At 37.5% G+C, this 13908-nt stretch overlaps 1 protein-coding gene across 2 annotated transcripts in view; it reads right to left on the bottom strand.

Moving 5' to 3' along the window:
• ZFAND3 (zinc finger AN1-type containing 3) overlaps positions 1-13908 on the bottom strand; it is a 387749-nt gene that overhangs the window by 166947 nt on the left and 206894 nt on the right. The gene's annotated exons all lie outside the window — the stretch shown is intronic.

Raw genomic sequence — 13908 nt, 5'->3', positions numbered from 1 at the left:
GAAAACAACAAGGAGTATACATACAGAGAGGTGAAATTTGTAGATGGGGGTCAGGAACAGGAGGCAGATTTACTTCTCGCAACATACCGCTATAGACTGTGTACTTCTCACTCAAAAATTAAATCTTTTCACATTTGAAAAATTAAAATGATATGCTTTGAAAAGACAGTGAGAAAAGAAAGACAAACTTAATTGAGATAGAGCAATTATAACCATTTACGATGTGCTACAAGGAATAACAGATTAAGTAAGGTTCTCTGTATTTGACTTCAAAATGCACTCTACTTTTTAATTTATTCATATGAGAAGATATTAAAGACATATGCAATGTCAATAGATCCCTTTTATAACAACCACTTTATAGACTGTTATACTATGTTTTTACTTATTTAGAAGTCAGATTACAGGTGACATTATCTGACTCAACGTTATTTTGAACCACCACCCATCTGTCAGTTTGTTGTGCTGTGGTGGCTTACGTGTTGTTATAATGCTGGAAGCTATGCTACTGGTATTTCAAATATCAGCAGGGTCACCCATGGTGGACCGGTTTCAACACAGCCACCAGACTAAGACAGACTAAAAAGAAAGGCCTGGCAATCTACTTCCGAAAATTAGCCAACGAAAACCTTATAGATCGCAACAGAATATTGTCTAACTCACTTGGTTTGGACACATCATCAGGAGGGATCAATCACTGGAGGAGGACATCATATTTGGTAAAGCAGAGGGCCAGCGAAGGCGAGGGAGACCCTCAGTAAGATGGACTGGCACATCAGCTGCAACAATGGACTCAAACACACTGGTGATCTTGAGAATGATGCAGGACTGGGTAACCTTTTGTTCTGTTGTACATAAGGGTCATCATGAGGCAACTCAATGGCAGCTATCTATCTGATTTTGAAAGCAATATATAAACATGTTAAATTCATACTATATTAAGGTAATTGGCTCTGGAGTCTGTCCTCCCTTAGCTGTGATAGTGTAACGTCTTAGTCCACCAATGACTATAAAATGGAGGTGACTCTCGAAGTCTGCAAAAGGGTGAGGGGAGACAAATAATTACATGTAGTTTTCTAGATAGGAAAACACACTTTCGATGATAAAAGGATAGAAATGGGGGGAGGGGGGGCAAAACCCAAAACCAGAAGTCTGAGAATGCTGACATGAATATTATTTTCTAACTGTGGTTTGAGAAAATATACTCAGTAAAACTTATTTCCATAAAGCTAACCCCACAGATGGAAAAAACAAACACGCCCATATCTTTGGCTGAGAAGGTAGAATATGTAGCGAGTTCCCCGGAAGATAGACAGAAATGAACATTTAGAAATGTGTGGTTCTTTTTTTTTTTCCTTATGGGGTGAAGGGGTATCCCTCTCCACTGAGACACAAAATAAACACCATGTCTTCCCCCTTCAACTTTTAAAAGTATCAAATACAGAAATTCTGTAATGTATATTCACTTTGAAAGCATCATTTACTTTGCAGTTTAGTATTCACAAAATGAAAAGACAGGCTCTGTCTGCTAAAGTGCCTTCAGAAAAAAATATGAACAGTGGCTTAGTGGAACTAAGCAGATCAAGCTTTCAGACTTGATTTTAAAAACACTGAGCTACCTCAGAACTATGCATGACTCACTGGGCACACTAATAACTAGGTTCAAATACCAGCTGAAGTCACTGTGGAATGGAAAAGTGGTGCTTCTAACTGAATGCCAAACAGCCCCTGCACAGACCTCCTCCCATCGCTCTGTCGATCCATCCTCCTGTGTTTTATCCCAACGTTTCCCATCCCTCCCTGAGTTACCTCTTGGGCTTGTGTTTCTAGGAATGATCCATGCACTGGGAGAAGCTGGTTATTAGGAAGTTGCTCCATTTCTACCAAAACACCATTTCCTCACTTCCCTGAGCTGTGGGTACCTGTCAAACATTCACAACCCTAAAATGCCTATAGTAGTTTCACTAAGGGAACTTTTAAAATGAACTCTTCTCAGACATCAATGTACTCCCTTCCCACCCACCTCCCAAATTGGTGAATTTGACCACAGGCAAGCAATGCCAAGGTAGGAAAGGGACACTCAAGACACTAAAACAAAATCTCAACCTTCCTTCCTCTTCTACACACAATAAGGATAGGCCCCCTGGCTAGACATCTGCATCTAGTTTAAGAATACAATGTTTCTAGATACGCCTAAAGCCAGTTTTCAAAAGACAGTTTAAAAAGTATATTAAGTAATCTTGTACTGAAAAATCAAGAAAAGGATCATTACAAACACACCCTCACAAAAGATTTTTTTTAGTCCATGAAATACCATTTTGTCTGTTGTACCTACAAATCTTTATACATCTACGCCTGTTCTTGTTCATAATTTTCCAAGGATGGACACTTTAGTTGTCGAAAAATTACAAGTAACTGACATATTTTTTAGGAGCATTTTCCTTTTAAAAAACAAGGTTACCCAACAGGAAAGCACAATAACGAAGTTAATCTCAATGATCTTTCATAAATAAGTTCACAGGTGGAACTCAAAAGTACAGAAATACAACTCTAATGTATTCTCTAGGTTCTGGCATGGATCTTGTGTTTTAGAAACTTTTACTTACGCCAGTCATACAGAAAACAAACAATACTGTGTATTTAACACATTGTCCCCATATCACCCTGGTGCTCTACTGACGAATGGCTCCTTGAAACTAGAAATTATTCAATCTAGGTGATTAAAGGCTAAGTGTAGCTATCACATAGAGTGCTTATTATCTGTGACATATTTTTTTCTTTTTTAACCTCAGAGCCCACCCCCATAGGAGGTTAAATCTGATTGCCACTTCACAGATAAGCCCCAAAACTTATTGTTGTTGAGTCAATTCCAACTCATAGCGACCCTACAGGATAGAGTAGAACTCCCCCACAGGTTCAAAGCTGTAATCTTTATGGATGCAGACTGCCACACGCATACTAAATCCCAAGGTCAGACAGCTAGTAAGTGGATAAATTGGGATTTTCACAAAACTTAAGCCTTGACCATTGTCTTTAGTCTCAGGGTTATATACAAGAGGTAGTCTGTTGTTCTTTATTACTGCTGATGACTGAATTTGTAAAACCTTACAGACATACTATCCTGAACATATCTAATCACATTTTATAAATACATAGAAAGTTACAGAAAATACCATGATGAACTGCAACTACTCATCTTAAAGCAGTTTACTGTATTAGTAGCTTCAGCGTTTTTTAAAAGAAATAATACCTTACAGGTCAAGCAGAAGGTCTCTGTGTACCCTTCCTCAAATCCCATTCCTATCCCCCTTTTCCAGAGGTAATCACTATCCTAAATCTAGCTCGGGATTTCATGTTTTTATACTATTTCTACAAATAAGTATCAATAAATACTAAATAGCATGACTTTGCATGTTTTCAAATTTTATATAATGGTGTCATATATATGTATCATCCAGAAACTTGCCTTTTTACTAAGCCATGTTTTTGAGATGTATTCCATGCTGAAAGCTGCAGTGTTCTAGTGTGTGAACAAACCAAAATTAATCTATTCACCTGCTGCTGGATGGCTACTTTGTTTCCCATTTTTCGCTAGTATAAACACTGTTACCATTAACATTCTTCTACCCGTCTCCTTTGCATAAGCATTATAGTGTTTCCAGGGTATAGACTTAAAGTAATTACCAGGCCAAAGGGAATGCTATCTTTACCAAATATTGCCAAATTGTTCATGAAGGTGATATTCAATTCATCACCTTACACATGAAATGTAAATGAGATCTGGAAATAAGTCCATTGAAAATTTTATGTTACCTGCTAAACCTTTCTACTAGTTTTACGTGATTATCATCAAAATAAAGTGAGTGAGTGAGATAAAAAAAGAAACCACAACAGCACAGTTAATCGAATAAGCTTCAAGGGCACAGACTGGATGCAATATGAAAGTTTTTCCTAACAGTAAATATTCAGTGTTGAATTCTAAATAAGAAAAGCAGTAAAATATCTACTACTTCCCTTCCTCGTAGGCCTTCAATAAAGTGTAAGTTTTCACCTATTAATCCTGGTTTAGTCATTGCATTGGTAAAAAAGCAGGAGGTTAAACTAAATGATCTCTCAAGCTATCTCCCAACTAAAAATGTAATTTAAAATACAGTTGTCATGGATTAAATTGTGTCCCCGAAAAATATCTGTCAACTTGGCTGGGTCATGATTCCCAGTATTGTATGATTGCGTACCATTCTGTAATCTGATGTGATTTCCTTATATGTTGTACACTCTATCACTATGATGTAATAAGATAGATTAGCAACAGTTATACTGACGAAGTCTACAAGATTAGGTAATGTCTCAAGCCAATCTCTTCTGAGATATAAAAGAGACAAGCAAGCAGAGAGATATGGGGACCTCATACAAACAAGAAAGCAGAGCGTGTCCTTTGGATCTGAGGTTCCTGAGCAGAGAAACTGCTAGACCAAGGGAAGACAGATAACAGGGACCTTCCTCCAGAGCCAACAGAGAAAGCATTCCCTTAGAGCTGATGCCCTGAATTTGGACTTGTAGCCTACTGGACTGTGAGAGAATAAATATCTCTCTGTTAAAGCCATTCACTTGTGGTATTTCTGTTCCAGCAGTACTAGATGACTAAGACAACAGTCAAACCCTTTTATGGGAAAATAATATAACTTGATGCATGAATGAATGAATGAAACAGCGACACTCAGCAAATTGCTCTGTTTAGAAAACTTCAGTAATTATTTTCTGAATTGTGCCTGTATTAACTTTAAGCATCTTACGGGAAACAATATTTTGTGCCTATGGAGCAGGGGGAAGAAAAACACAGAAGAGAAGATAGAGAAAGAAAAAGTGGGCTGATGCTTAACTGAATACTATCTTTCTTGTATCATAGAGATTAAAAAGAAAGAAAGAAATGCTTCCTCCCTTTGGGAAATAGGGCCCCAGAAGAAAGAGAATTTCAGACAAATGGCAAAATTAATGAAAAGAGATGAATGAAGTCTAGAGAGAAAAGCTAGTTGCACTCTGCCTGCCCACTTCAATGTTTGTAAAACTTAAAAATAAAAAGCTCTAATTAAACATTTTACCAATGAGAAATTCATCTGAGTTAATAAACTCTCTACAGAACTTTCAATTTTTATATAATTTCTACCTCACAGAAAACAGGACTAATACAAGGAATTCCTGTATATCCATTACAACATTCACCAATTGTTTATATTTTGCCACATTTGTTTTACCATTCCTTCCCTCACTCTCCCCCATATTTTTTGAAACCATATGAGAGTAAGCTGGACAAACACCTCTCTTACCAGTAAATACTTCCCTAGGGAAGTTAAGCCTGTTAATTATTTATAGGTCTTAAGCCATCAGAACCTCTGGCACCTGGCTTGAAAAAGGTATTTTCAGATAAAAGGCAAAGTTTTCAATGGTAGGAGTTTAACACCTACGCATTATAGGTCAAACAGGGAAGTGGTTCATAAACCTTGCTGTGTACTGAAATTACATGAGGATCTTTAAAATACTGATGCCTGGCTCCCATTCCAAACATTTCAATTGGTCTGGGAGTGACTTGGGCGTTGAGATTTTTTAAATACCCCAGTTTTAAAATGTGAAAAAAAAGTTTGGGAAACAATGTTTTAGGGGCTAGGCATCTACACACCATTTGAAATACCATTCCTAGGAAAATGTGTTACAGTTCCAAGCAACAGATTAAAACGAACGAAGAAAATACAATCACTTTGAAAACTGAAGCAGGCAGAGCTCTCAATATATGATTCTAGGCAAAATATTTGTGTGTTTTCTATGAGCTATTCTAACGCTGTAGGATAAAAAGAGGCACAGCAAAGCTGGAAAACAGGCAACACAAAAATAACTACACAGAATGCAGGAAGTATTATATAGAAAATATTTAAAGAGTAATAGGAACACAGAATCTAATTACTTTGAAGGTTCACGGGAACGGTGAGGAGTCTAGGAAAAAGGTGATCATCAAAGGATGAAGAGGACCTGACTGGGCAAAACTGAGATAGAGTGAAAGAAAATTCTGGGAAGCAGCATCAGCAAGGAAAGTATGCCACAGAAATGTAAAGAGAATGAGCAATGTTCCATTAAAATCCCAAATTAGGCAATCTGAGTGAAATATATGGCATGCTAGATAAACCTTGTACACAGGAATTAGCGTAACTCAAATCTATATTTTAAGGATTAAGAGGAGCCCTACTGGTGCAGTAGTTAAAGTCCTCAGTTGAGAACCAAAAAGTCGGCAGTTTGAACCAGCCACTCCACAGGAGAAAGATATGGAGGTCTGTTTCCATAAAGATTTACAACCTTGGAAACCCTATGGAGCAGTTCTACTCTGTCCTTTAGGGCCGCTATGAGTTGGAAAGACATATACAACATGCCTAGCATATAGTGGGTGCTCAGTAAACAGAGCTTTCCTGCTTCTGAGTCTCCCTTTTAATTTCTCTGGCTCAAAACAAAAACGAAACAAAAAGTTAATTGAATAACATTTAGAAAATACAGTAAAGTATAATTATGAAAATAAAGTTATCCAAAATCACACTACCCAAATAACCAATGATGATATTTTAGGTAACTCCTTACTAAAGTTATTAATCAGCCCAGATTTTTAATCTATAATCCAAAAACGAATTGTGTAGGAACAATGAAGAGCCCCTTGGCCATTCATGTATACTAAACAAGGATCAGTTAAATTCGTGCAATACTGTCAGAGAAGCCACTAGGGGGTGGCCAAATCTGATGTATCCATCATCCTCCTCTACAATCTCAAAGGCCCTTCCTTAATTGACAATCAAGCTAGGATTTCTGGGCCCTAACACCTCATTACACAAAAATTAAAAATTACTATTAAATTGAAAGAAGAGACTGGCCTCAGGACAATGAAATGTTAGCAGTTGGGATATCAAATTTGGTTGCTCAGATATGTTACCAAATCTCTCTACTTCTTGGGAATGAAATTCAATTTCTCAAAAATAGGGATGCGGTGTTTGCACTACACAGCATGCAGCAGCATCATTCTACATTCCACCACTGTCTGCTCCCATCCCATCGTTTAATACACTGATGCATATTAGACTAAAAATCTCAATTCTGAATAAACAACAACAAAAACCTGTGCCGTCGAGTTAATTCCAAATCATAGTGACCATATAAGACAGAGGAGAACTGCCCCATAGGGTTTCCAAGGAGCAGCTGGTGGATTGGAACTGTTGACCTTTTGGTTACTAGCCTACTGCTAGGGAATCTGCCTCAAAGTATCACACATAACCAAACTATCAACTGTCAAAATGAGTGTATCTTCTCTTTCGTACTTAAACTTTCACATTATAGCTCTACCACGGAAAAAACATAGAATGACTTATGAAATATAGCTACATATCCTTTAATAAACTGAGAAACTGGCTAAAATAATTTTCAGTAGATTTACATAGGCTTTTATATCCCCGGTATCATCCTAATTGGTAAGTACAATCACAAAGAATTATCCTAGTGATGTAATCACAGTATTTGATCATCTTTTTTTAGCTATAACAGATTTCTATACAACTAGGAAATGAATTAATAGAAAAATAATCGTGCTGCCGATTGTGGAGAATCAAATAATGTTATGAGCACATAAAGGTTATAAAGATGGCAACAGAATATAAAGGAAAAAAAAACTTCTTCCTATTTGGTGCTTTTAACACAAGTGACACAAAGTACATAAACCATATTCATTAAAAACAAACATTAAATAAATGCAAATTAAAACCACAATGAGATTTCACCATACACGCACTGAAACAGTTATCATTTTTAAAAGGTTGACAATACCAAATGTTGGCAAGAATGAGGAGACGTGGAGCAACTGAAACTCCATATATTACTGATGGTAAAAATGGTATACACACTTTAGAAAAGTTTGGCAGTTGCTTATAGTTAACTATGCATTTGCTATATACTTCATCACACAACTCAGAAATTCCACTCTATCTGTACAAGAAAAATAAAAACAAAAGGAAACCAAAGTCTCAGAGAAGAAATTAGTCTACAGGGCTAATAGCCTACATGAGCCATGGCCTCATCTACCTGAGACCAGAAGAAATAGATGGTTCCCGGCTACCACTATCAACTATTCTGATCAGGGCCACAAGAGATGGAACTGATAGAACAGGAGAAAAACATGGAACAGAACTCAAATTCTTAAAAAGTCTAGATTTACTGCACCAGTTGAGACTAGAGAACTCCCTGAAACTATCGCCCAGAGATACACTTCAAAGCCTTGAACAGAAACTATCCCCAGAGTCACCATCTGGCAAAATAAGACTGGCACACAAAATAAAGGATATTACATGTGAGTATAGTGTTCCATTAAAAAACCATCTAAATGAGACCAAAAGGTCAACAATTATTCTAAAGCAAAGATGAGAAGATAAGGGGTGGGGAAACTAGAGCACTGTTAACAGAATAACCAGAATGCTGTTAAAAAGAATGTTGAAACGTTGTGAAAAATGTAACTACTGTCACTGAACAATCTGTACAGAAACTGTCAAATGGGAACCTAATTTGCTGTGTAAACTTTCACCAAGAACACAATAAAATACTATTTGAAAACAAAACAAAAATAAATAAATAAATAAATAAATAAAAGCATATGTCCACAAAGAAGGACCAACAGGGGGCCGGGCCAAGATAGCAGAGTAGTCAGACACTTCCTGTGGTCCCTCTTATAACAAACACCTGAAAAAACAAGTGAACTGATTATATATGACAACCTAGGAGCCCTGAACATCAAAGACAAAGCTGAGGAATCGGACTGAGCGGCAGGGGGATGGAGATGGTTCATAAGTAGTGAGGAGTTGCCAGACCTGACCTGGCTGGAACCAACACCCTGCAGGCTACATCAGCTAGCATGAGAGGGGTGAGGCAAGCAGCGGGGCTCAGGACGCGTTTTCCACATCAAGAGAGACTGAGTGGCAGAGAGTATGCTTAAACCTCCAGAACCAGCAAGAAACGGCGCTCAGTCAGTGAAAGATAAGTAAAAGCGTCTAACTTACTGTAGTGATTAAGAAAAAAAGCAAACAAACAATCCGTTCTGGAAAGTACCTCTCTCTCATCTACCTGCCCCTTCCCTGCTTTGCTCCAAGTCCTGGTCTGGCTTCAGCAATCGCTGAGATCCCTAGGCCGGAAGTCGGACTCATTGCGCGCCCTGAGCCATTCTCCCGGCTTTGGAGAGGGAACTAATTAACAAACAGGGAAAAATAATCTGCCACCTCCCCTAAGCCGAAATCTCAAAGCAGCCACAACCCCTTTGCTTAGGCCCAGGCATAAGAGGTTCATGGATTCTGAATGCCTTTCACCCCTACATAGACCTGTATGGGCCCATTTCAACAGCGTAGGCCCTCATTAGCACAGTACAACAGGATATATACCTGAAGCCTATTTTCATCTCTATCAGCTATAAGGGGGAGTGGCAGATTCGTAACACCTGACAACGTCCTGCTCATTAAGCAGGGTCTTCACCTAACCGTATCAGGGGCATGAGGACTGGTGGCTCCACCTACTCCACCGAGCCACCCACAACAGGGGTCCAAGAATAAGTGGTGCCTCCCAGTCCTCACAGCCAAAAGTACTGGGTGCTTATAGTCCAGCTGCAAAACGCACCTACGTACGTGCTTTAGGGAACAGGGAAACGCCTTCCACCTAGACACTCAGGGGCAGCAGCCAGCCACCCTTGCTTGATCAGTGCATGAACCCCTGCTGTAGCCAGATTAACTATGCACACGCTAATCATTCTTGCCTGTCTACGACTGTATGTGAGAATTTGCACCACACATTTGGTGACCAACAACCTGGACACCTCAGTTTAATCCAAACAAGAAAAGTAACTAGACTCCTGGGCCCACATACCTAGTAACAACTCTAGCCACCTAGAGACAGGACGTGAGACCTTCAAAGATGCCAATAATCAAACTAGCTCACAGAAGCAGCCTATTTGGGCATAACAAAACAAAAAGCAAGGATACAGTAAGCAAACATAAAATGAACAAATATAATAACTTATTGCTGGGTCAGAGACAACATTCAATATCCAATTACATAAAGAGATAGATCATGATGGCTTCAGCAAGCAACCAAACAAAGATTCAAGAAACATTCCAGAGGAAGAGAACTCCTTGGAACACTCAGAGGTAGAATTCAAAAGATTGATATACAGAGAACTTCAAGAGATCAGGAAGGAGATCACTTAAAATGCGGAACTAGCCAAGGAACACACAGACAAAGCAAGAGAGGAACTTAACAAGGTTATACAAGAGCTTAATGACAAATTTAACAGGCTGTAAGAATCCATAGAGACACAAAGACAAATCCAAAAGATGACCACTAAAATTTCAGAACTAGACAACTCAACAGAAAGTCCAAGGAGGAAAATTGAGTCAACAGAAGTCAGAATCAGTGAGATTGAAGATAAAGGACTTGACACCAACTTATCTGAGGAAAAATCAGATTAAAAAATTTAAAAAAATGAAGAAACCCTAAGAATTATATAGGACTCTATCAACAGGAATAACCTATGAATGACTGGAGTACCAGAACGGGGTGGGGGAATAACAGAAAATAGGGAGAATTGTTGAAGATCTGTTGGCAGAAAACTTCCCTGGTATCGTGAAACATGAGAACACATCTATCCAAGAAGCTCATCAAACCCCACACAAGGTAGGTCCCAAAACAAAGTCACCAGGACATATTATAATCAAACTTGCCAAAACCAAAGATAAGAGAGAATTTTAAGAGCAGCCAGGGATAAACTAAATGTCATCTACAAAGGAGAGTCAATAAGACTAAGCTTGGACTACTCAGCAGAAACCATGCAGGCAAGAAAGCAATGGGATGACATACATAAAGCCTTGAAGGAAAAAAATTGCTGGCCAACAATTATATATTCAGCAAAACTGTCTCTCAAATATGCTGATGAAATTATGGCATTTCCAGATAAACACAAGTTTAGAAAATATGTAAAAACCAAACCAAAATTACAAGAAATACTAAACAGAGTCCTCCGGTTAGAAAATCAATAACATCAGATAAAAACCCAAGACTACAACACAGGACAGAGGAATCACATATCAACTCAGACAGAGAAGTCAAAAAAAAAAAAAAAAAAAAAATTACAGACCAATATCTCTCATGAATATAGATGCAAAAATTCTGATGTAAAAGATGACAACATTAAAACAAAAAAGAAAAACCAAAAAATGTAGCCATTGATCTTTCGTATGGAGAGGAAGTCAAAGTGATATCAAGAAATAAAAGACTGGCTTAAACTTAGGAAAATAGGAGTAAATATTAAGGTAACCACAAAGGAAACTAACAATCCTACATATCAGAATAAAAAAACCAAGACAAACATAAAGACTCAGCAAATACAAAATCAACAATGAAAAAGATGAAAAGAAAATAAAGAAAAATGACTCAGCACAGAAAATTAAATGGAACAAAGAAACTGTCAACAACATACAAAAAAAGACATCAAAATGCCAGCACTAAACTCATACCTATCAATAATTACACTGAAGATAAATGGACTATATGCACCAATAAAGAGATAGAGAGCGGCACACTGGATTAAAAAACACGATCCATCTATATACTGCCTACAAGGGACACATCTTAGACTTAAAGACACACACAAACTCAAACTCAAAGGATGGAAAAAACATATATCAAGCAAACAACCCTCAAAATAGAGCAGGAGTGGTAACATTAATCTGACAAACAGACTTTAAAGTAAAATCCACCACAAACGATAAAGAAGGACACTATACTATATAATGATTAAAGGGTCAACACACCAGGAGGACATCACCATAATAAATATTTACGTACCCTACGACACAGCTTGAAAATACATAAAACAAACTCTAATAGCACTTAAAACAGAGATAGACAGCTCCACGATAATAGTAGGAGACTTCAACACACCACATTCGGTGAAGGACAGAACATCCAGAAAGAAGTTCAACAAAGACCTGGAGGCTCTAAATGCCACAATCAACCCAACTGACCTCACAGACATACACAGAACTATATACTGCTTTACCCAACAGCAACCAAGTATACTTTCTTTTCCAACGCTCACAGAACATTCTCCAGAATAGACTACATATTAGGCCACAAAGCACATCTTAACAGAATCCAAAACATCGAAATATTACAAAGCACCTTTTCTGACCATAAAGCCTTAGAAGAAGAAATCAGTAACATAAAAATCAAGGAAAAGAAATCAAATATCTGAAAACTGAACAACACCTTGCTCAAAAACTACTGGGTTATAAAAGAAATTAAGGATGGAATAAAGAAACTCACAGAATCAAGTAAGAGTGAAAACACACACCACCAGAACCTTTGGGACACAGCAAAAGCAGTGCCCAGAGGTCAGTTTACACCAAAAAATGCACACATGCAAAAAAAGAAGGGCCAAAATCAAAGCATAACCCTACAACTGACAAATAGAAAGAGAACAGCAAAAGAAGGACTCATGCGCCAGAAGAAACTAAATAATAAGAACTAGAACAGAACTAAATGAATAGAAAAACAATTGAAAGAGTTAACAAGACCAAAAGTTGGTTCTTTGAAAAGATCAACAAAATCGATAAACTACTGGCTGCAGTGACCAAAGAAAAACAGGAAAGGAAGCAAATAATCCAAATAAGAAATGAGATGGTGATATCACAATGGACCCAATAGAAATTAGAAGAATCATAACAGAATACTATAAAAAATTGTACTCTAACAAATTTGAAAACCTAGAGGAAATGGACAAATTTCTACAAACTCACTACCTCCCTAAACTAACACAAACAGAGGTAGAACAACTAAATAAACCTGTAACAAAAGAAGAGACTGAAAAGGTAATTTAAAAACTCCCAACAAAAAAAGGCCCTGGCCCTTACGGTCTCACTGGAGAATTCTACCATACTTTCAGAGAAGAGTCAATACTACTACTACAAAAAGTATTTCAGACCACAGAAAAGGATGGAATACTCCAAACTCATACTATGAAGTCCGCATAACCTTGATACTAAAACCAGATAAAGATACTACCAAAAAAAAAAAAAAAATTACAACAAATATCCCTCATGAACACAGAGGCAAAAATCCTCAACAAAATTCTAGCCAACAGAATTCAACAACATATCAAAAAAAAATTCACCACGATCAAGTGGGATTCATACCAGGTATGCAGGAATGGTTCAATATTAGAAAAACAATCAATGTAGTCCATCACATAAATGAAACAAAAGACAAGAACCACATGATCTTATCAATCAGTGCAGAAAAGGCATTTGACAAAGTCCAATAGCCGTTCATGATAAAAACACTCAACAAAATAGGAATAGAAGGGAAATACCTCAACATAACTAGGGTATTTATACAAAGCAAACATCACCCTAAAACGGAGAAAGTCTAAAAGCATTCCCCTTGAGAACGGGAACCAGACAAGGATACCCTTTATCACCACTCTTATTCAACACTGTGTTGGAGGACCTAACCAGAACAATTAGGCTAGAAAAAGAAATAAAGGACATCCAAATGGGTAAGTAAGAAGTCAAAATATCTCTATCTGCACATGATATGATCTTATACACAGAAAACCCCAAAGAATCCACAAGAAAACTACTGGAAATAATAGAAGATTTCAGCAAAGTATCAGGATTCACAATAAACATAAAAAAACCAGTTGGATTCCTCTACACCAACAAAGAGAACCTCCAGGAGGCAATCACCAAATCAACACCATTTACAACAGCCCCCAGGAAGATAAAATACTTAGGAATAAATCTAACCAGAGATGTAAAAGACCTATACAATGAAAACTACAAGACACTACTG

Source organism: Trichechus manatus, unplaced genomic scaffold, assembly GCF_000243295.1.
Source record: "Trichechus manatus latirostris isolate Lorelei unplaced genomic scaffold, TriManLat1.0 scaffold00065, whole genome shotgun sequence".
Lineage (NCBI taxonomy): Eukaryota > Metazoa > Chordata > Mammalia > Sirenia > Trichechidae > Trichechus > Trichechus manatus.
The sequence above is the reverse complement of the archived record's forward strand: the minus strand, read 5'-3'. Positions and strand labels throughout refer to the sequence as shown.